At 35.3% G+C, this 22,446-nt stretch overlaps 1 protein-coding gene across 1 annotated transcript in view; it reads left to right on the top strand.

The window, feature by feature from the left end:
• Positions 1-561: 561 nt before the first annotated feature.
• The window catches only part of LOC121420134 (homeobox protein PKNOX1-like), a 37,691-nt gene continuing 15,806 nt past the window's right edge, over positions 562-22,446 (top strand). Inside the window, exon 1 of the mRNA XM_041614670.1 lies at positions 562-640. The gene's annotated coding sequence lies outside the window, so the exon portion shown is untranslated. The remainder of the gene's footprint in view (positions 641-22,446) is intronic.

Genomic DNA, 22,446 nt, shown 5'->3' on the forward strand with positions numbered 1-22,446 from the left:
TGAATCTCAAGTTAAATAGGATGTTATCATGAAATAGAGAATAGACTAATAATTCTATAACTCATTTCTCTGTCGCACAGGTATAGGCGTTATTTTATGGAAAGTGACACCAAAATGGGTGGCATATTAGCAAAATAACATACATAAACAAAAAAAAAATCTGGTGAATATTACTTTCGCACAATAGGTGGTATAATCTGGATTAGGACCAATTTGTGATATATCAGCGCCTTTCGACGAAATTCACCTGCTGCTCGACACAGGTGATTATGACGTCACGACTCGTCGATAACTTTGTAGGGGAAAATATTACCATATATTTGGTAGTGTCATCAAAATTTCGTTTCAGCCCGTTTGTAAATAAAGAAATCTCTATAAATAGTAATAAATAAATATTTTAATCTAGTTTTGAATCATTGTTAATGACTATGTCTCAGATTACCAATTTGTATTTTTATTTTATCCCCTCTTTGAAAATGAAAAGATCCAGACTCCGCCCAACATTAATAAAACATTAGAATTTTATGCATTATGCATGAGTACTGTGACGTATGTCAATCAGTGCATAGCCTTGTTGTATAGCGGCCCCGCCGCCATAATCTAACTTGGTCGCTTTTGATGCCTGACTGACACTTCGAAGGTATGTCACTCAAAATTTCTTTCTTATTCTGTCACTTTTAATTCACCCACATTTACTCGTAGAAAACAAGCTAATACACATCTAGAATTCATCCTAACCCTCGCAAATTTTTAGATATGACTATAACGATTAATTTTTCGTTGAAATCGGGAGGAATTTCTGGCGCAGTTTTCGGGATTTCTTTGTTGTGAGTGGGAATAGCAATATTGAGTGTGTGTGAGTGGCAGCCGTATATAACGCCCGTTTTTTTGTGTTGGGGAGTGTTCTATGTGTGGAAAGGCGAGGTTGCTGTATGATTTATTCGTTTATCACCACGGCGCGTTTGCTTTGGTGTATGCGTGTTGTGTGGCCGTATTTTATGCATGTGTGAGCAAGTTCACAGAGATGATGTCCATGTAGTATATATATGATGCTGTCTAACAAGACGTGAAGTTTTCTTCAGATAACATGTGCTAGCTATGAAATTGCTTCTTACAAACTATGTTGTGTACCTCTGCTTTCCTGCACACAGAACACAACCATGCTTCAACATTTTTTTTTGAAAAATACAATTGAAAATTGTAGACAATATTTTGATAAAAGTGTGGCTTGTTTGTTGTGTCACTATTTTGGTTTGGATTGATCTATTTGGAGGCTGTTTGTAATTTGTATTGCACGATAGGAGCAAATTGTGTGATTCTTATATCAAGCAAAAGCTATTTGCTTTTTGCACCCACTGCTTGAAAAAAAATCAGGCTAGTATATAGGCAACATTTCTTCAGATCAGAGTGAAGGGGGGGGGGGGGGGCACTGCTTGGCACAGCTAACTTGCAAATTGGACAATATATGCATGTCACTGGCATAAATTCGAGCAGCAAACCTTATGTTCAGGGGGGAGGGGGTGAACTATTGCCGCCCCCAACTTCAATAATATAACGTCATGTATCAAAAAGGCCAAATATATTTTGAAAATATGAAAAATTGATTGATATGTACATTTTGTAATTTTTAACCATTATTTATTTTGACAGTTTAGGTGGTCTTTGATAATTTAGGGACAGTGATTTTCTGTTTTACCGTTAAATAAAAACGGAAATTCTGTCTGGTTTTTATACTTTTCATGTAAAAATTCATGGAGTTCACCTTTGCAAAACGGAATTCAGGTTTTTGCTGTGTACAGTACATTTTCAATGACAAAAACAGAATTTTTGTATTTATATAGATCAAGTTGAAACAGAATTACAGAATTTCAGAAACAGAAATGTCTCTAATAATCCTTGATATTCAATCAATTACCATATTTAGTTTAAATACATGTTCTACATAAATTAAATCATGTACATGTATGCTGATTGGTTTAAATATCATGTTACCAAACATATTTTCACTATTTTGCGATGTTGAAAATGAAAAGCCCACTAAAGAAAAATTACTATTCTGCGACGTCAGTCATGGAATAGTGCACTATCCATGATGTCACAGATCTTTGGCACAGATCGCACAATCTCTCGGGCACAGGCACAAATCCGCATTCTGCTTTTTTTGCGCGTAGTTTCAGGAAGAGTCAGTGTAGCGCGTTATCTATATTTTGGTTCAGATTAAAAAAGATGAACTTCGTGCACAAGAACTAGATTATCAAGGTCTGTTGTTCTAACTTATTAATGTAGGATATTCATGTAAAACAAATATACCAGGCCTTTATTTTGAAAGTATAGAGGGAATGCATCCTCGGTTGTACTGGCAAAATTTATAGTAAATTAGTAAATTATAGTAATGCCAGTCCAACAGACAAATAATTCCTGCTTACTCAAAGCCTGGTAGTGTTTATTTAACCATGGACCTACCACTCTGTCAGAGTGGTAGGTCCATGATTTAACCAATGAGTTGTGTCCCAAACTACAGTACCAAACTGTAATGAAAACAAGAAATAGTGTCTGGTAAATGTCATTGAGATAGTGCTTAAAAATTCTCCAAATTTGCAATGTAGGCATGTAGTATTGATTAAAGGACAAGTCCACCCCAACAAAAACTTGATTTGAATAAAAAGAGAAGAATTCAACAATCATAACACTGAAATTTTCATCAAAATCGGATGTAAAATAAGAAAGTTATGGCATTTTAAAGTTTCGCTTACTTTCAGCTAAATAATTATATGAACGAGCCAGTTACATCCAAATGAGAGAGTTGATGACATCACTCACTCACTATTTCTTTTGTATTTTATTATATGAAATATGAAATATTTTGATTTTCTCATCATTGTCATGTGAAATGAAGTTTCATTCCTCCCTGAACACGTGGAATTCCATTATTTTAACATTTTGTGCTTCAGGCAAGGAGGTCCTAATCGTCAAATTCGTAAAAATTGAAATATTGTATAATTCAAACAATAAAAAACAAAAGAAATAGTGAATGAGTGATGTCGTCGACTCTCTCATTTGGATGTAACTGGCTCGTTCATATAACTTTTTTGTTGAAAATAAGCGAAACTTTGAAATGTCATAACTTTCTTATTTTACATCCGATTTTGATGAAATTTTCAGCATTATGCTTGTCTAATTTTTCTCTATTGATTCAAATCAACATTTTTCTGAGGTGGACTTGACCTTTAAGGACAAGTCCATCTCAACAAAAAGTTGATTTAAATAAAGAGAGAAAATCCAACTACAAACACTGAAAACTTCATCAAAATTGGATGTAAGTTAACATTTTTACTTTCAATTAATTTCACAGAACAGCTACATAATGCACATCTTGGTCTGTTGCCATACTACAGATTATGGAACGCCAAAAGTCACACATATTGTATAGAATGCTGAATGTACATTTCTAACAACTATGATTGACAGTTTCTTCTGTTACCACTTCACAAAATCCTGCTTTGAATTTTGGAGATAAATCTTTTGGAATTATCTAAAATTCTACAGGTATTTTAAAGGGTCAATGATTGTATATTGTATCAACTAACACACTTGAAAAAATCTTAATAAAGTGAAGTGGATGCTGACTCTATTCTTTGCCGTTTCTTTGTAAATATTTGAATTGTAATTTTCAAAAATTTAGCCGCCTCTCTCTCTATACTGTTTTCATTTTCTTAATAATAGATTCTTTAAAGTATCTTACAAACTTTAATAGTGATTGCAATATCAGAAAGCTGTGGTATACTATTTTAGCCAGAGTTACATGGGAGCGACTTGAGCACCTAACAATTAAGGTGGATATGTATGCTATATCCTACATTGTGTATATCATTATTATTTTATTATTATGTAAGTTTTGTAAGTTAACATCTAAAATATTAAAGCCTGCAACAGTGTATTCACCAACACACTTGTACAAATTTGAAAGGTCAAGTCCACCTCAGAAAAATGTTGATTTTAATCAATAGAGAAAAATAAGACAAGCACAATTCTGAAAATTTCATCAAAATCGGATGTAAAATAAGAAAGTTATGACATTTCAAAGTTTTGCTTATTTTTAACAAAATAGTTATATGAACGAGCCAGTTGCATCTAAATGAGAGAGTCATGATGTCACTCACTATTTCTTTTGTTTTTTTTATTGTTTGAAACTTTGAATTATACAATATTTCAATTTTTATGAATTTGACGACTAGGACCTCCTTGTCTGAAGCACAAAATGTTGAAATAATGGAATTCCTCGTGTTCAGGGAGCAATGAAACTTCATTTCACATGACAATGACAAGAAAATAAATATATTTCAATACAAAAGAAATAGTGAGTGAGTGATGTCATCAGTTCCTCATTAACATACCGACCGAGATGTGCATATAACTATTTTGTGAAATGAAGAGAAACTTTAAAATGCCATAACTTTCTTATTTTACATCCAATTTTGATGAAATTTTCAGTGTTATTCTTGTTTAATTTTTCTTTTTTATTCAAATCAAATTTTTGTTGGGGTGGAATTGTCCTTTAACAAAGTGTAGTGGATGCTTACTCTATTCTTCGCTGTTTCTTTGTACATGAAAATATTTGAATTGTAATTTTTTTAGAATTTAGCCCCCTCTCTTTCTATACTGTTTTTATAATACACAGTAAAAAATACCGCGTTGTTATAGCCTGTCACTCTAACAACAAGTTGTTTAAACTTTTTTATAATTGTTTCTACTTTTTAAACAACTTGTTTAAAAAGTTTACACAGTTGTTGAAAATGTTTAAACAGTTGTTTAAATTTTTTAAACAATAGTTGTTAGAGTGACGGGCTTAAACAATGTGCTTAAAATTTTAAACAGCGTTTTTACAGTGTAATATATTCATTTAACTTATCTTACAAACTTAGTGATTGCAATATCAGAAAGCTGTGGTAGTCTATTTTAGCCAGAGTTATGGGAGCGCCTTGAGAACCTAACAATTAAGGTGGAACGTGTGCTATATACATGTAGATACTATATTATTATTTTTTATTATTATGTAAGTTTTGCAAGTTAAACATTTAAAATGTTAAAGCCTGCAACAGAGCATCATATGCCCTTTTTACACAGGCTAAAATTTCCTTAACCCTGTACTATAGGTGGGGCTAAATTGCCATTTAGCCCCACCTATAGTACGGGGTTAAGCTTAGCCCACAGCATTTTTGCAAAGTGGGCTAACCCCACCTTTAGTACGGGATTATTTGGCCCTGCAAAAAAGCAGGGTTATCCCAGCAATTGCGGTGCTAAGAGCGATAGTATGGGGTTAAGATCGCTAGTGTAAAACGAAAGTGGGCTATTAAAGCTTAACCCCGTACTATAGGTGGGGCTAAATGGCAATTTAGCCCCACCTATAGTACGGGTTAAGGAAATTTTAGCGTGTGTAAAAAAGTACGAGTGAAGTACTTGTACTACGAATGATCGACAAAAACCACTAGTCCGGGGTTAGCGAGTTTCGTGTGTGAAAAGCAAGCATTCCTTATCCGGGGTTAGCAATAACAATTTGGCATGTGTGAAAAGGAAAAAAAAATAGTACGGGGTTAAGGATAGTATGGGGTTAGCGATAGTCCGGGGCTAAGAAAATCCTGTGTAAAAGGGTATAATCTCCAGCAGCAATCTTCACAGCTAAAAACATAAGCAATGTTGCTTCAGCCCATCACTCTAAGAATTTGAACTGTTAATGTAAACAACCAATCATCTACTACACTGTAAAAACACTGTATAAAAATTTTAAGTATGTTGGTAATCCTATCATTCTATCAACTAACAGTTTTAAACAAGTTGTATAAATGAAAGAAAAAAGTTTAAACAACTGTTTAAAAGTTTAAACAACTTGTTGTTAGAGTGACAGATCAAAACCTTAAACCACAGTGCATAATGAAGCCTGTCATGCTGTGCTGGGAACGAAATTATGTCTATTTCCAACACATCGAAATATTATTTATTTCACAATGATCAGTAATTTTGTAACAATGTACATGTATGTTTAAATTACAGGATATATTTGTCAACAATAGGCCTATTGCCTAAAATGGGAACAACACAATTAGTTTAGACATCATCAATTCAATAAACAGTGCAACCAAAGTTTCAGAAATGAATATGAAATTACAAATTGTAAATCAACTGGAACTGTCTCGTATCGTCAATCGTAATATCAAGTTTTTACAGAGAATAAATGGATTAAACCGTCGTTATGAGTTTGAAGTCGAATATGACTACATTAGTCCAACAAGGTACTGATAATTGAACCTTTACCAAAAATTGGACTGGCTTTAAAGAGGTAGAATTTGGTAATATTTTTTGCGTCAGGAAAAAAATGTGCATAAACACTTAATCCTATGCTCCGCTATCCAACATAAAAATCATTTTCTAAACTTGATGAATAAAAAAGATTTCTGTTTGATTCCCATCAAATATCTTTAATCATTTAAACATCAGGTGCAAGGCATTGAGGTCAGTCGAATATGATTGACAATTGATAGCAGAAAAAGAGATGCAGTGGCTTAAAATCTGTTGTACATGTAGGTGATGGTCTTTGAAAGAAAAAGTTCTTTGAGGAGTTTTACTAAACATAAATTTACAGAGCATTTTCTTATTTAATGTTTTACTCTGTGTTCATCAGTTTTTCTGTCTCTTGTTTAATAACACTAAGATGTTGAGGGAATGTTTGGACCATGTGAAATCCTAATGAAGATTAAAAAGCTTCTATATTGAGTACAGAGACTGAATCAAAGCATCAGTAATACAAAATGAATAAATACATTTTTGAACATCATTTCAAACATTGGCTCTGTGTTTGTTATATAATTTTAAAGGGTGATTGGTTTAATAGTATAAAAATTTCAGATCTATCAACTTAAGGGAAACAAAATTGAAAACCATTATATGAATAGGAACTTATTAAAATATAATTATTTCCAAGTATTGGCTCATTTTTCAGCACTACACCTTCTGCATATATCCTGTAAGAGACTTTCAAATTACAAACCATATATTATGTGATTTTTCAGTATTAGAGTGATCTCTTTTTGAAATCAAACATTTTTGAACCACTTTCAAGAAAATGTTATTTGCTATGAAAATTTAAATTATCTTTTTTTTTCTGTGCCAAGTATTATAAATCATTTTTATGTTCCATTTTCATAATGTTTGTTGTATACTGTACACAATTTCACCAATATGTCCTTTTTGTAAACTTTGTGATTTGTACATGTAGATTGTTTTATTAAAACAATTACAAATATGAAAAAAACATATATACATATTATGTACTAATGTTCAATAAGTCATGAATTCATCGAGTGATGTTGGAAAGAACTAAATTTGAAATAATTAACTCAATTATTCCCATTTGATCTGCGCAAAGTCCATGATCTGAGTGTATTAGGCCTACTTCTACTAGAAAATAACATTTTCAACTTCTTTGACTTTTCAGGGGCAAGTTCTTTTTTTTTTTAGCTTACCACCAGTGCAAATTTGCTTTAATGTTACAGTTTGCATTGGACCCTATATAAGGGGGTTTCAATTGCTCTATTATTTTTTAAAGGATATTTTAGGGGAATATGGGGTGCAAATTTGTCACGACATCCCCTGACCTCTGTTTAAAAAAAGTCAAATCCACCCCAGAAAAATGTTGATTTGAATAAATGAGAAAAATCAAACTAGCATAACAGGGATAATGCTGAAAATTTCATCAAAATCAGATGTAAAATAACAAAGTTATGACATTTCAAAGTTTCGCTTACTTGTCCCAAAATAGTGATATGCACATCTCAGTGACATGTAAATGAGACTGTTGACAATGTCCCTCACTCACTTTTTCTTTTGTTTTTTCTTGTTTGAATCGTACAATATTTCATTTTTTACAGATTTGACAATAAGGACCAACTTGAAATAACCATATACTAGACAATGCTAATTCCACAAGTTCAGGGAGGAATTAATCATTGCTTCACTTGACAGTGAGGAGAAATTAGAATATTTCATATAATGAAATACAAAAAAAAGTGAGTTGATGATGTCATCAGTCTCCTCATTTGCATACCGACCAGGATGTGCTTGTAACACTTTTGTGAAATTAAGCGAAACATTAAAATGTCATAACTTTCTTATTTTACATCCAATGTGGATGAAATTTTCAGTGTTATGCTTGTTGGAGTTTTCTCTTTTGATTCGAATCAACTTTTTGTTGAGGTGGACTTGTTCTTTAAGTTTCCCATCTGTACACATTGCTTGCACCCTGAAGTTAGCAAATATAATCAGTTTTTTAATTTTGTTGTGGGAGACTTCCCCTTTAAACACAGTTCACAGGAAATTAAATATTTGGAAATTACATTTGACAATTTCTGGACAGCTGTGTAAATAAGAAAATAAAGAAAAAATGGAGAGGAAGAGAAAAGAAAAAGAAGACATATGTTCAATGATTTATCCCTTTGAAGAGCCTCTCTTGCCATGACCCTCGTCTGTTGAAAAACAGAAGTCCATAATTATTTCTCAATTGACATGCATGGCTATATCGTACTTGTCTGGTTGAGGGTTTTTCTCTAAATGAGAAACAAGGAATACCTTTCTTGATCTTGAGATATATATATATACATGTACAGGCATATGTTCCTGAATGTATCCTTGTTCTTTATGATTGAGTACATGATGGGGCCCCATGGTTACACTTCGTAATTCCGAAGGTTCTTTATTCCGAAGATTCGTAATTCCGAAACACGTAAATTGCCTATACCTCGATGTTTGTTAATCCGAAAACGAAAAAGGGTTCGTTACTCCGAACATTTGTGGCGTAATTCTGAAGGTTCGTCAATCCGAAAAGGAAATGAGAGTCGTACTTCCGAAGGTTCGTTAATCCGAAAAGGAAATGAGGTTCGTACTTCCGAAGGTTCGTTAATCTGAAAACGAAATGAGGTTTGTAATTCCAAAGGTTCGTTAGTCCGACAACTAAATGAACAACGAACCTCATTTCGTTTTCAGATACGAACATTCGGAACAACGAACCTTATTTCATTTTCGGATTAACGAACCTTCGGAACAATGAACCTCATTTTATTTTCGGATTGTCGAACCTTCAGAGCAACGAACCTTATTTCGCTTTCGGATTAACGAACGTTTGGAATATCTGAACCTTCGGAATAAAGAAGCTTCAGAATTACGAATGTAGGGGAGAGGGGGGCAATTTGAGCCCCCTTTTTAACATTTTTAAAAATATCTTACAAAATAAAACATGCTGGAACCTACATGTTATAATACATCAGGTAATAGTGGAAGTTCAACTGGTTCATCAGAAACATTCTGTTTCTTCTCTTTGCTGTTGATTCTTTCTGTTCTGCTTTCCTTCAGTTTTCTGAGCCTTTTTATTCTTTTCACTCTTCCTTCTTTTCACCTGAAGTTCCTCCTCCAGACGCTGCACACATTCTGCACATCTGCACATGTAGGATATTGCCTTTAAATGTGGTCCTAGTTACTTGAATATCACTTAATACAGATGTTTACATAATCAAATAGTTTAAATCATGAATTTTATTTAAATATCTTACTCAATTCATCATTTACAGCACCCAGAATCCATATACAACAGAGGGGGCTCATTTTACCCCACGGGGTACTATTACACACTTTCACACCCAGGGACAAAATATAAATGATTCTTATTAAAATTACTTTATAATGTTCACTCACTATGACTACTCAACACAACCAAGAAATAATATAACAATCCAATTAAAGAGGTAGATATAATGCTCATCTTTCCAAAGCGAACAAGCCACTTTCAATATGAAGTTTTCTAGTCCTACATTGTAGTGTATGTGTTTAACTGCACCTCCTTGCTATGTGCTGTGGGATGTAGAGACACATTATACTGCAGCTTGGGGCAGAGATATTGGCCAACATACCACCCAAGTAATGGCCAGTTAGGCCTTGGCAGATTTCAGCAGTGAGCAAAAACTCTTGAGGGGGCTCAAATTACCCGGAGCTCAAATTGCCCCCCCCCTCTCCCCTATACGGGTGAAAATTACATTTTGAGGGTATTTTATAGTCCACCAAAGGGAAAGTTGTTCATCAGTGACATCACACATCCTTGTCGCATTGCCAAAGTGAGGATCACCATAGCATTAGTGACTGCAATATTCAAATGCTCATAACTTTCTCACTATTTGTCCGATTTTTCTCAAACTTTCTTTATTCTTATTCTTTGATTTTTCTGTTTCTACATGTACACAAGCCTATTTGTTTCAAAGGTTTCATTCCCCTTTAAAGATAACTTGTTTTGAAAGAATTACCTGACAGTTGTGGTAATGATCTCAAAATGACTTTTTACTGAATCCAATATAATGACCACCCAAGTGTCTGTTTGTATGAATAAAAAATCTGTGCCAAAGGATTCTGGAAGAATTTGTGTAATTGCTGAGAAATAAGCAAAATAGGTGCAGATTTGGTCACTTCCGTCTGGTCTTTATTCCAGCAATAATGATACACTGCCCCACGAGTGCTCATCTGTGTTGGCGATCTTTAGTGTGATCGTGTATTTCAGCTTAGATTTTATGATTTAACAAAGTTCAGTTTATGTAACTGTACCAGATCTAGATCCACGATGATATAGTCATACTTATAACCTTGGTTTTACAGACTTTCTCACGGAATTAGTGTTTTACTGCAACTACATGTACTATCATTTAACTTTAAATATGTTATGCATAAATATTAGTATAAATTAATCTAACATTTATGCATATTATTGATATGAAATGTAGACATTTTAGCATGAAGCTATAAAAATGCTTCATCAAAAACAGATGATAGTTTCAATAGATTTTACAAACTAGTAGGCTACAGGCACAACATGCAGTGCGCAAGTGTAATATCACACACTCCCTTAATGTGAAATTCCAGTAGTTGCAGTTAACACTGATTTCATGAGAAAGTCTGTAAAACAAGGCTTAATTGCCAGTATATCATCGAGGATCTAGATCTGGTACAGTTACATTAACTGGACTTTGTGAAATCTTGAAATCTACGCTAAAAAATGTTCACACCGAAAATCCCCAACACAGATAAACGCACGTGGGACAATGTATAATTATTGCTTAGGGCGTCGGGCCCGACGCCCTACCCGAATCCCGTGCTTATTTGCTGATTTCTCAGCAATTACACAATTTCTTCCAGAATCCTTTGGCACATGCGTTTTATTTATACAAACGGACACTTTAGTGGTCATTTCATTGGATTCTGTACGAACTCATTTTGATATCGTTACCAAAACTAGCATTTACCTTTAATAATCTTTTGTGCTTGTCATAAGAAACCTGTATGTACATGTAGAATATTTTTTTTTTTCAATATTTGATCCAGAACTCTTCAAAGGATCATAATAACACTACAGTAACATTTATTCAGGTAGCAGTCAAATCATAGTCATATGAGACAAAAAATATTTGTTTTGTCATATTTCTTATGCCTTAAAATGGAAAAGCAATTGAGGCCCAGTGGAATCGAATCGCATGTGCATGCTGCTGTTTTGTTGATTATATACTCATAGCCCAGAGCTATTGTTTTCGGAAAACTTGAATCGTTGAAAATGTCACAACTTTCTCATTTTCCACTCTATTATGATGTAATTTGAGTGTTATGTAAGTTTGATTTTTCTAGTACGATTTAGATCAACTTGTCTATGTGGTGAATAGGACTTTAAAGTGTATATGAGTGTTTGTAACATTGTAGGCACTGCTCGTAGATGGTAGCTCACAATTTCTGACTTCCGTTTTCCTCATCATTACCACTGCCAGTTCTTGAAATGTCTAGCCAGCCAAGAAGCTTCCAGCCATTAGGCATACATTGTTTTTTAGGTTCATGCTTGTTACACCAAAGGTCTAGCAAGGCTTGTTGCATCTCAATTTTTTTTTGGTGTGTTTTGATTGTGGTTTAATAGGGCCAGGTCTCACTTGAGTGACAGGCCAGGTCATGTAAAAGGTCACGTTACCAGTGATTGGCAGCTCTATTGTTTAGTTGTTTGTTTTAGCTGGCTTACAGCACCCCCTTTTCCTTGGCCATGCAGGCTGGCACACAACCTTATGTTCGGCTTAGTCTGCGAGCCCAGACTCATCTTTGACACTTAAACCAATTATACCTGTACCTAATACCTAATTATTTCTAGAATGGAGACTAGACGAAAGCTTTCTGTCTGTGTCAAACAAAGAGCCAGCCACAGTGCATCGTGAATATAGTCTCACACTTCAGACTCTGCATTATGCACTCTGCGTATTGTGTAATAAATCATGGGTCTGTGCATGCAGACTACATGTATGTTCAGGAGGGTATTTTTAGGCTGCAAGTCAGAGCATGGAGTGTACTTGAATAAAAATACCTCCATGGGCAAACTATGTAGGCCTACATTAGTTTCATAGAAAAGCCAATTTGAAATTAAGGTATTCTATTCTTGTGCTCAAGTTCAGTCAGATTTTGATGGGAAAAGATTGAAAAGATAAAGAAGAAGTCTCAACTGCATCATGTTCAAAATCTTTTTACCCCGCCATCATACATGCCTCCTATTTCATGTGAAAAATTGTATAATTTGTAGGCCTACTGCTGGGGGGGAGGGGGCAGTCAAATATATTGCTGTATACACACGTGACCAAGAAATTTCCAAACACCCCCTAAATGAGTTTTTCTCTTTGTGCAAAATTAACCTCCTGAACAAGTTTGGCTAGTCTAAAAAAAATGGGGAAAAAACAGACCCTAAATACGTTTGATCCCGCGATTGACCATTGACCAGTCTTTTAAAACCACCCTTTTTCTTGAAAATCAGTGTTTTTTATAACCCTTAACGAGTCTACGCGCGGACCGCGTCCAAAACAGAAAAACACCCCTTTAAACATGTTTTTTGGTCAAGCGTGTGTACAGCAATATATTTGACTGCCCCCCCCCCCCCCGGGGCCTACTGACTCCTGCCCTTCGACAAATCTTCAGCACATGATCCAGAGATAGATAAACATAATACTAATAAAGATACAGTGGCCCTTATTATGAAGTCTCTCACGTCCCTGGTTTAACTTAAACTCAGGTTTAAAGTTCTGGTTTCAGTATGGATAGTTGTTACATAAAATAAATCACTAACAGTAGAGTCATATTTCAACACATTTGGCTCTCAAATCATTTATGATTGCCTAGCAAGTATTTAAATATATGATTGTCTTCACCACCGATGAATAAGGAAAGAGCACAGTAAACATAAGAAACATACAACATAATAAAAATTGTGACATTTTTGGCTTTCCATCGACCATGGTCTAAGTTAAACCTGACTTCAGAATACGTGCTAGTACAATGTATGTTTTATACAGGACAATTGTTTTAAACTGTTAAACAACTACTGTAAAGTTCATATAGCAAATAGCATTGTACAAAAATTTTAAATAACGTTTTTAGAAGAGGCACAAGCCCATTAGATTTGCAGGTAGTTGAGATCGGTCAAGTTGATTTGAGGAGAGATATCAACTTCCCATTGCCGGGGAAATGTGACATGGGATATGTGTAAGCAATTACTGCTCATTTTTACTTTCATCAAGAAATGACCTGCCTTGGACTTGAACTGTTTTTCAGTAGACCTACTCAATTTTGGTCCGAAGATGCTGGTAGCCTGCAAACTTAAAGAGAATAATAAACTCTACCCAAGTTTTAAAAAAGCAGATAGAAAAACAGATTGGTAAAATAAGAACTTACATGAAAAAAAAAATGAAAGTGAAAATCCATAATTTATTGTTCGAAATAGACATGAAATGATATACTCCGAAAATTTGCTTTGCCCAATTGATCGTTGGCCCAGCAGCCATTGTGCAGTGCCAGATAGATGAGGCTCTATCCCTTTAATTGTTGAACGCCAAACAGGGTAGCAGCAACTCCCATCTTTTAATGTCTTTTGGTCTCACGCGGCCTAGTGCAGTGTGTGTACCTCAGCTGATTCAACGAGTCTGCATAGCAGACTAGGTCTACTGCAGAAGTGGAATGGCCCGCTTCGGTCGCCCTTTCAGGCTGGTTTACTTCGCTTCGCAAACCAGCAGCTCCACCTCACGAGCCATTCAGAGTCTGCATAGCAGACTAGACGCGGCTGGGGTTTGAACCCCCAACCTCCTGAGGCTCGCTGTCGAATAGCGGACTACAGCGGACTACAACATATATCTATGGACTCTAAAGATTTACCTGAAATTTCTCTTTTTGGAAACATCTCAGTGAATATTGTTTGCACTGATATATTTCAGGATTACATTGGATATATTCTGATCTGATTTTGAATTCATATCGTAATGCGTGGACAGGAAGAAATGAAGACAAAAAGTAGGAGGAAAGGAGCAGGTGGCGGGAAGGTATTGAACGCCACTCGTAAGAGAAACCCTCCCGAGAGTTCCCCGCGTGATAGCTCCAGCGAAGAATCAGAACTTGACGCTGATCAACCAAGCGGATCAGTATGCGGACATGACGGATCTTCTCATTCAAACCCTCCCGCCAAGATCAAAGGGATTATGACGGACCAATTATTGAATGCACTGCGATCTCCAACTGTAGTGAAAGTCATCGTCGATGCTATTTACAATACTGTCTACGAAAAGATTGCTAACGAACTACATGACAGTCTTCAGGTAGATATAGACTCCAAAATGAATCAAATTCATGAGCTAGATGAACATGTAAAAAAGCTAAAGAAAAACATTGTCGACATCAACGAAGTCATCGATGAGCAGGAGCAGTACAGTAGACGAAACTGCCTTAAATTCCACGGTGTGCCTGAAACAGCTGATGAAAACACGGACACAGTTATCATTGATCTCGTCAAAGAGAAGATGGGAATCGAATTGGACCCTATCGACATCGACCGCTCTCATCGGATCGCTCATCGAACTCCAAGGGACGGCAACGGTAGATATCCGCCGAAGGTCATCATCGTGAAGTTCACCAGATACAACCAGCGTGACAAGGTATATCGTGCACGGGTAAATCTGCGTCGGACAAATATCTACGTCCACGAGGACTTGACGGCGAAACGATCCGAACTTCTCTACAAGGCGCGTATCCATGACAACGTAAAAAAAACATGGACACATGATGGAAGAATCACAGCCCTCGTGGAAGACGGGAGGAAGATATCCATACGAAGTGAGAAGGACATTGAAAAACTGTAAGAATTCGAATTAAACTATTTTTTACTTAGCACTGTTTATTATTTTCATGGGGCCCAAATATCCGTGCATTTCCTGTAACAAAACTGTAAAATCAAACGAGAATGCAATGTTATGCTGTGGATGTGACAGATGGATACACCTATCTTGTTCTTCCTTGGGATTTGACTTTTTCAATTCTACTTCAGACTGGACTTGTGACCTCTGTCAGTTAAATGAATTACCAAATCACTATCATGATGACGAACTATCTATGGATGATCATCAATCAACTGATGATGATAACTTGCATGAACACTCTGATGATAATACCCATAATGATAATAATGAAAGTATTTATGATATTCTTAAGAAGTTTAAAGGAATTACCATTACACATTTGAATGTTTGCTCGTTGTTGAAAAATATTGATGAAATTCGGAATATTCTAGATAAAAATGAAATTCATATCCTTACATTGTGTGAAACTAGACTAGACCAATCTGTAACAAATGATGAAATCCATGTAAATGGATACAGAGTGGTTCGACGGGATCGGAACAGGAATGGAGGAGGAGTTCTTACTTATATTCATGAATCTTTGAATTATCACGTTGTGCAAGAATTACATGTAAATACTGAAGGACTTGAGTTGCTTTGTATACAAATTCAATTTTCTAAACAAAAACCGTTCATGTTGATACCTTGGTACAGGCCTCCTGATTCAAATATTCAAATATTTGATGCAATTGAAGAAGTTTTACAAAGTGTTGAAACACGCTTTATGGAATACATATTGATTGGTGACTTAAACTGTGATATGTTGTCCACAAACCCTTCAAGTCATACGAAACGTCTCTTAAGACTAGCGACAGAATATAATCTTACACAGTGTGTTAAACAAGCAACTCGAATCACTCAAGTATCGGAAACGCTCATTGATCATGTTTTTTCTTCTAATTGTGACAATGTTAAATACTGTGATGTAATACCACTCAGTTTAAGTGACCATTATATGGTTGCCTTATCTTGGGGAAGAAGTAAGCCCATGTCTCCCCATAATCACTGTTACGTTTGTTCTAGAAATTTAAAGAAAATTGACATTACGAAGTTTGTTGAAGACATTAGAAAGGTATCATGGGACACTGTGCTATTCGAAACTGATACTGAACTCGCATACATAAACTGGATAAATAAACTTAGAGCAGTACTTGATAATCATGCTCCAATAAAAAGAAAAAGAGTTCGACGTAGAAAATCGCCATGGATGAATGATCAGATCTTGGCCTTAATACGTGAAAGGAATAGGATTAAAAAAACGGCAGATCATTCAAAATCTCAAAATGATTGGGATGATTATAAAAGATTAAGAAATCATGTAACATCTAAAATAAGAACCGCAAAGCGTACTTATTTCACCGAAAGCATAAAGGCAAATTGGGGAAACTCCCCTTTAATGTGGAAATTATTGCGAGTTTTAATTCCTAGCAAAAACAAATCTACATCAATCAGGAAAATAATTTACAATGAAAGGGAATATGTTGGTGACATCAATATAGCAAGTGTCCTAAATGAGTACTTTTCTACTGTCGCCAAAACCCGTAAAGAAACTGCCATTTTCAAAAGTAATCCAGAACAATATGTTGAACAAGTACAGTCATCTTTCAGTTTTGAACTGACCACTTGTGAAAATGTTAAAAAAGTTTTACTCGAAATCCCTAGTAAAAAGGCTACTGGTATTGATGACATTCCCTCCAGTATTTTAAAAGATTGTACTCCAAGTATTGTTGACTCTTTGACTCACATTATAAACTTATCTTTGAGGGATGGTCATGTACCCGAAGAGTGGAAAAGGGCTAGAATCACTCCGCTTTTCAAGGGTGGGGATGCGACTAACCCAATGAATTATAGACCAATTTCGGTTCTACCCGTGTTATCGAAGGTTTTGGAAAAAATTGTCTTCAAACAAATGTATAAATACTTGAATGAATCGAACATTTTAGCGCATAATCAGTACGGGTTTCGACCAAATTTTTCAACTTGTCATGCTTTGTTGAATATGACAGAAGATCTAAATAAAGCAATTGATACAGGTCATGTCATTGGTTTAGTAACATTAGACCTGGAAAAGGCATTTGACATGGTATCCTATGAAATCCTTTTAAAGAAAATGAAATGTTATGGTTTCGATGACACTGTTCTCAAATGGATAAAGGATTATTTTTACCTTAGAAAACAGGTTACAATTATCAATGGAAATAGGTCGAAAGAATCTTCTGTAACATGCGGTGTGGCTCAAGGGAGCATTCTTGGCCCATTGATGTTTATTGTCTACATGAATGATATTCCTCGTGTCACCAAGTACAGCACAATGTCGCTTTATGCTGATGACACGTGTTTGTATTTAGCATCCAAAGACCCTATTCAGTTACAAACAATGCTAAATTCTGACTTGCAGTCTATTCATAATTGGTTGTTGCATAACGAACTCTTGCTAAATGTTAAAAAGTGTAAGGTCATGTTATTAGGTACAAGACACAGACTAAAATCGTTTAGAGATGTTTTCTTTCACATAAATGGTCAACCATTGGAGGTTGTCGATGAATGCAAGTATTTAGGCATTGTGATAGATAAACATTTGTCCTGGAAAGGCCAAATAGACAATGTCAAGTCTAAATTGCTTCGAAGTTTTTTTATGCTCAGAAGAGCAAGACCGTACATTGATGAACAAACTGCGATGATTCTTTATCAAACAATGATACACCCGCATTTCGATTACTGCAACATCATATGGATGCATCCAAACTCCCATCTGTTAAAAAGATTACAAATAATCCAGAACAGAGCCTTGCGTACTGTGTTACAAGTAGATTTCCAATATAATAGAGTTGAACTATTCAAGAGGATTAAGGTTGACTGTCTAAATGTTAAAATAAAAAAGGACTTAGTAACTCTAATTTTCAAACTTTTAAATAATCTAGCACCAGTTCTTATTTGTTCCAGACTATGTACCAAAACGAGCTCATATTCACTAAGAAATATTGAAAGAACCCTAGTTTTAGATAAACCCAACACAAATATTTTGAAATTAAGTACACTGTATAATGCATCGCATATTTTCAATGAACTTCCTCAACTGGTCCGGAATGAAGTAACTCTTTCTTCTTTTACCCGAAGCATATCAAATTTATTTCCCATGACATTTTAGCTTTATCATTAAACTACACGTGTGTATATTTTTTGGTGGTTTAGGGGGGGGGGTTGCGTGTGTGTAATTAAGTTGCGAAATATGTTATTCTAGTCACTTTGCTTTTATTATTCACTCATGTATAAATTTGTTTTTGTTGTTTTTATATTATTGTACTATGTTCTACGGACTTGCTGAAAAACAGCCTGACGGCTGATAGCAGGTTTTTACCGTATGTAAATAAATAAAACAAACAAACAAACAAACGCTCTGCCGACTGAGCCAACACACCCGTTGTACATGTAATTGGACAAGCAAAGCAACAAGTAAGGAAGGAAGCAAACAAGCGAGGAGAAAAGGAACAAAATCATTTAATTTTTGGAAGTTGTCATCACTAAAGTATACGTAGTATATGTAGTATAGATTTGACTAAATAGACCTTATTAAGGGACCATTTCCAGTTTCCACATTTTGCTTTTGAGTACTACTAAACAATTAAATAAAAGTAAATGTCATATTTTACTCGAAATGATGTGAGGTGCGATCTTAATATGATTATTGGCGGAGAGAAAATGAGCTTTCCCCACAAGTCATTGAGGACTTTTTATTTACAGTGAAAACGGGAGCTGCCTATGTTTAAAGGACAAGTCCACCCCAACAAAAACTTGATTTGAATAAAAAGAGAAAAATTCAACAAGCACAACACTGAAAATTTCATCAAAATCGGATGTAAAATAAGAAAGTTATGGCATTTTAAAGTTTCGCTTATTTTCAACAAAATAGTTATATGAACGAACCAGCTAAATCCAAATGAGAGAGTTGATGACATCACTCACTCACTATTTCTTTTGTATTTTATTATATGAAATATGAAATATTTTGATTTTCTCGTCATTGTCATGTAAAATGAAGTTTCATTCCTCCCTAAACACGTGGAATTCCATTTTTTCAACATTTTGATCTTTAGGCAAGGAGGTCCTAATTGTCATATTCGTAAAAATTGAAATATTGGATAATTTAAACAATAAAAAACAAAAGAAATAGTGACATCGTCAACTCTCTCATTTGGATGTAACTGGCTCGTTCATACAACTATTTTGTTGAAAATAACTTTCTTATTTTACATGCGATTTTGATGAAATTTTCAGCATTGTGCTTCTCTGATTTTCCTCTATTGATTAAAATCAACATTTTTCTGAGGTGGACTTGACCTTTAACTCAATGTCACATTTGCATATTGGTCTCCCATTTCTAGTTTAACTTACATTCACTTGGTAAAGTCAATTAAGAAACAAATGTAGATTATTTCATGTATAATAAATTTTGTTGACTATATGACTGAATTGTCTTTTCTTGTTTGTCAACGCAGATAATTTAGCTTTGATAGGGCATCAGAAACTTTGTAGCTAAGGGTCCCATCTTACAAAGAGTTACGATTGATCCAATCAACCACAACTATGGAAAGCCACCAACATCTACATATAAAATGGACAAATGTTGAAAATGTTTTCTATACAAAATGCATATTCATACAGACATTATAATTCATATTATAAAACGGGTTCAAGGATGTAGCCAATGGTGAGTGCGTATTCAAGTCACGTGTTCATGCTTTAATTATGCGCAGCCTTCCAGTCATGCTTTTTTTCGTGCAGCACTGTGCATTTTTTGTGCAGCACTGTGCAATTGTTGTGCAGCATTAGTTCCAATAGCACGTAAAAACTGATACGCGTTCAGTAAAAGAGGCTGGCTAGGATTTTGATGTGCTTACTTAGGCGCGCATAGTAGATACGCCTGTGATGTCATAATTGACAATCTTGTGATCTCTTCGTCTGTAGCTGTGCGATCGTAAACAAGTTGGAGGGATTTGAACAAGATTTCCATGAAAAATCCATTTTGCCGACCCGTTTTATAAAACAATTAATGCACATTTTAAGATTCGTGATGTTAGTGACGATGCGAGCAACTCTCGGGCATTCACAATATTATGCAAAAGCACTCGGCGCAAGCGCCTCTTGCTTTCGCATAATTGTAAATACCCTCGAGTGTGCTGCATCGTCATAACACACTCATAAATGTGCATTAATTGTATACTATATACTATTCATTGGGCAGTTCTCAAATTATTGAGGGGCATGACTTCAGAGAGGGCTTGACTTCCTAATTCCCTAACCCAGTGCCAATACCCTCCCATATTTCCTAACGTACTGCCAATCCCCTCATCTCTTCAAGGAGACACATATTAAGAATGAAAGAGAAAGCGATTAAATAAATTGAGAAACAGGAATAGAGTATTGTTAGAGAAAGAATGAAAACGAAAAATCAGATAGAGACAAATTAGGATTGCTTTGAAGAGAGAAAAAAGTATTATTTGTAAAGACACACAAGATGGATGTTTGGAAGGTAAACAATAGCAAAAAGACATGAAGCTACAAACGATAATAGAAAAGTGAAAATGAGAGAGGGAGAATGGCTGATCGAGAGTGTTGTCTTCTCTTCAAGGATACACATATAAAGAATGTAAGAGAAAAAGAAATAACAGGGAAGGATAAGGATGAAGAAAGAATGAAGACAGAAAGACGATTCAGGATTGCTTCCAGAGAATAATGCAAAGCATTATATTTGTAAAATGGATGGGCGTAAAGTAAATAACAGAAAGCGAGGAGATGACATGATCATAGAAGAGTAAAAATGAGAGAGGCTGAGACTGAGAATGTTGTCATCTATTCAAGGAGACAAAGAATGAAAGAGAAAAAGAAAGAAATAATTGAGAGAGGGAGGGATGGAGGAAGAATGAAGAAAGAGACGAATCAGGATTGCTTCGAGAGAAAAAGCGCTATTTGTAAAGACACGGGATGGATGGTCGGAAGGTAAATAATAGAAAGCAAAAAGACATGCAACTACAAACAATAATAGAAAAGTAAAAATGAGAGAGAAAGAGAGGCTGAGAGTGTTGTCATCTATTCAAGGAGACACTTAAAAAGAATGAAAGAGGAAAAGAAACAAATTAATTTAGAAAGAGAGAGAGAAAAAAAGACAGAGAAAGAGAAGAATCAGGATTTCTTCGAGAGAAAAAAATATTTGTGAAGACAGAACTGATGGGCGGAAGGTAAATAACACAAAGCAAAACATGCAACTACAAACTATGATAGATAAGTGAAAATGAAAGAGAAGGAGAGAGAGAGAGTGGCTGGGAGTGTCGTGATGAATCATATGTGTATGATTGACGTTTCCATTGTTTGGTTTATTGTTTGCGCATACCAGCATCTAAAGGCGCCTTTGTGCACTTTTTATGACCCATGTACACACAGTCAATGTCACAGAGTGTACAGCGTGGTTCAAGGCTTCAGGCATATTTTGGGAATATCAATTGAAAACAAACTGTTTCCAGTAAAGTACATGTACAGTTTTATTTTTCAAAGTCAGGGAATAATTCGTAATCATGCCGAATAATATAGTGTGTAAACTTTCGTTTGCATGCTTGACTGCCCCCCCCGGGGGGTGGGGGGGCAGTCAAATACATTGCTGTATATACACATGTGTGACCCCAAAACCGCGTTTAAAGAGGTGTTTTTAATGCGGGCTGCGGGTGCACTCATTAAGGGTATCAAAAACACAAATTTTCCAGAAAGGGTGGTTTTAAAAGACTGGTCATTGGTCAATCGCGGGGTCAAACATATTTTTTTTTTTTTCCTGAAGCTTTTTTTCTCTAAGATGAGCCAAACATGGTTAGGTATGTTTTTTCATATTCTGGCGACAAACTTATGGGGCCAAAATGTGCGGGTTCTTTTGCACACACAGAAATAATTTGGTCACGCATGTGTACAGCAATACATTTGACTGTCCCCTCCTCCCCCCCGGCATACTCCCCTGGGTGCGGAGAAAGTGTACATGTATAAAGCGTGGGCGAGCATAGCAGAATCTGTTCCTGACGACATTTACAGAAAACATAAACTTTCTAGATTAGTTTGAGTATTCGTAGTAAGGGAATGGTAATAATTATATACTTATTCAAAACTCTTGACTGAATCCTCCCAACTATTGAAAGTGCAT

Source organism: Lytechinus variegatus, chromosome 8 (assembly GCF_018143015.1).
Source record: "Lytechinus variegatus isolate NC3 chromosome 8, Lvar_3.0, whole genome shotgun sequence".
NCBI lineage: Eukaryota > Metazoa > Echinodermata > Echinoidea > Temnopleuroida > Toxopneustidae > Lytechinus > Lytechinus variegatus.